We start from the raw sequence: 2745 nt of genomic DNA on the forward strand, positions 1-2745 counted from the left end.
AACAATTTTTTGTACACATTTTTCGTCTTCACGGGTTGCCTACGCAGATTGTCTCGGATAGAGGCGTCCAATTCGTGTCTAAATTCTGGAGGGCTCTCTGTAAACAACTCAAGATTAAATTACATTTTTCTTCTGCATATCATCCCCAGTCCAATGGACAAGTAGAAAGGATTAACCAGATCTTGGGTGATTATTTGCGACATTTTGTTTCCTCCCGCCAGGATGACTGGGCAGATCTCCTCCCATGGGCCGAATTCTCGTATAACTTCAGGGTCTCTGAGTCTTCCTCCAAATCCCCATTTTTCGTGGTGTACGGCCGTCACCCTCTTCCCCCCCTCCCTACTCCCTTGCCCTCTGGTCTGCCCGCTGTGGATGAAATTTCTCGTGACCTTTCCATCATATGAAGAGAGATCCTGGGAACCTGAGGACAACATCCTAGACAAAAGTCTGCTCCTCAGGTTCTCAGGCTCTAAGAAGAGGGGGAGACCCAAGGGGGGGGGGTACTGTTACCCCGAGCGCTCCGGGTCCCCGCTCCTCCCCGGAGCGCTCGCTTCACTCTCCCCGCGGCAGCGCTCCGGTCACGTCCTCTGACCCGGGGCGCTGCGATTCCGCTGCCAGCCGGGATGCGATTCGCGATGCGGGTAGCGCCCGCTCGCGATGCGCACCCCGGCTCCCCTACCTGACTCGCTCTCCGTCTGTTCTGTCCCGGCGCGCGCGGCCCCGCTCCCTAGGGCGCGCGCGCGCCGGGTCTCTGCGATTTAAAGGGCCACTGCGCCGCTGATTGGCGCAGTGGTCCCAATTAGTGTGTTCACCTGTGCACTTCCCTATATCACCTCACTTCCCCTGCACTCCCTTGCCGGATCTTGTTGCCTTAGTGCCAGTGAAAGCGTTCCTTGTGTGTTCCTTGCCTGTGTTTCCAGACCTTCTGCCGTTGCCCCTGACTACGATCCTTGCTGCCTGCCCCGACCTTCTGCTACGTCCGACCTTGCTTTTGCCTACTCCCTTGTAACGCGCCTATCTTCAGCAGCCAGAGAGTTGAGCCGTTGCTAGTGGATACGACCTGGTCACTACCGCCGCAGCAAGACCATCCCGCTTTGCGGCGGGCTCTGGTGAAAACCAGTAGTGGCTTAGAACCGGTCCACTAGCACGGTCCACGCCAATCCCTCTCTGGCACAGAGGATCCACTACCTGCCAGCCGGCATCGTGACAGTAGGCCAGAATGTCAGTCCATGTTGGAGCAGGTTTAGATACAGTCTAAAGTATAGATCTCAAAGTCTGTGCACAGAATTTAGCAAGGGCCTCGCACCTTCTGATGCATCAGGTAGGTGCACAATAGCATAGCCTAACCCTCTGTACTTTGGTCTATATTGATGCGGGACATAGACAGCCAGCTGATGACCAATCCATTAGTGCAATGGATGGCTGGAAGCATTTGTCTTTGCCTTTGCAATACCACAGAAGCAATGCATGGTCAATGTACAGCAATGACACACCTGTGTGAACAGCCAGGAGACCCCCCCCCCCCCCATGTTATGTTACATAGTTACATAGTTAGTACGGTCGAAAAAAGACATATGTCCATCAAGTTCAACCAGGGAATTAAGGGGTAGGGGTGTGGCGCGATATTGGGGAAGGGATGAGATTTTATATTTCTTCATAAGCATTAATCTTATTTTGTCAATTAGGAACATTCAGCACCCACCCGCTATCAAGGCAGCTGCCTATCATGTCATGCCCTACCTGCACAGGTGTGCTGGCTACTCAAATGATCCAATTAAGGAGGCCATTTAGTCAGCAGCAGCAGAAGTCCTGTGCCTGGACGCTCCAACAGCGGCCAGACACAAGCAGAAGCAGAAGCAGCAGAAGCAGCAGCAGCACCACCTTTTGTTTTTTGGCTGCAGCAGCAGCAAGGCCCACAGGGCTGGCTAGCTGGCTAGCCAGCAAGCAGGTAGCAATGAAAGTAGGAATCTTTCTTTTTAACCCTGTAAGGGGGTGGTGCACTGTACCCGAAGATACTGCCATATCGGGTCAATGCATAGGGCGACGGAAGCAAGCTTCGAAATCGGCCCCCGTTCTCAAAAATCCATTTAATATATGGTCCCCAGATAGGGGACGTATCAGATATTAAACTGAAAAGAACAGATTTTTTTTTTTTTTTTTTTTTTTTTTTTTTTTTTTTCCTCAGTTACAGACTATTGTTCAAGCGATCATCAGGTCACCTACCAAAACTCATCACTTCTAAACAAAGTCTGAAAAAACATCATGCGGAAAAATATCTCAATAAGAAAACTATAAGAGAAGCACAAATTCAAAACCTTGATCAGGATACTTACAACTTTCTCCATTCCTTGTATCTCCAAATCTTTTCAGCCTCTTCCTCTCCCATTCTCTTCTTGTCAAATAGAAAAATAATAAACAACCTTCCAAAAAAAAGTCTCTTCAACTCCCTTGGAGAAATACACACATTTTTAAAAACAAGCAGGTTTCTAGAATCCCATAAAACTTCTTTAAAAACAGAAAATACAATCCAGCTTTCACGTGTGTCCTCTCTCCTGCTAAAATCCTGACCAATAAAAATCTTCTCAAAATTAAAATCAACATATCCCGTGATTGCAGAAAAAAACCTCTGTAGAAGCATAAAAAATTCTCTTGCATAAAAACAGTTCCAAAATAAGTGCACTGTATCCTCCCTGCCTCCACAACCCTCTCTTGGACATTTCTCGCTCACTCTTATTCCTCGTCCAT

The 2745-nt window shown here is 48.9% G+C and overlaps 1 pseudogene; it reads right to left on the minus strand.

Moving 5' to 3' along the window:
- Positions 1 to 1990: 1990 nt before the first annotated feature.
- Positions 1991 to 2208, minus strand: LOC130307377 (U2 spliceosomal RNA; annotated as a pseudogene).
- Positions 2209 to 2745: the final 537 nt, after the last annotated feature.

Source organism: Hyla sarda, unplaced genomic scaffold, assembly GCF_029499605.1.
Source record: "Hyla sarda isolate aHylSar1 unplaced genomic scaffold, aHylSar1.hap1 scaffold_1422, whole genome shotgun sequence".
Taxonomy (NCBI): Eukaryota; Metazoa; Chordata; class Amphibia; order Anura; family Hylidae; genus Hyla; species Hyla sarda.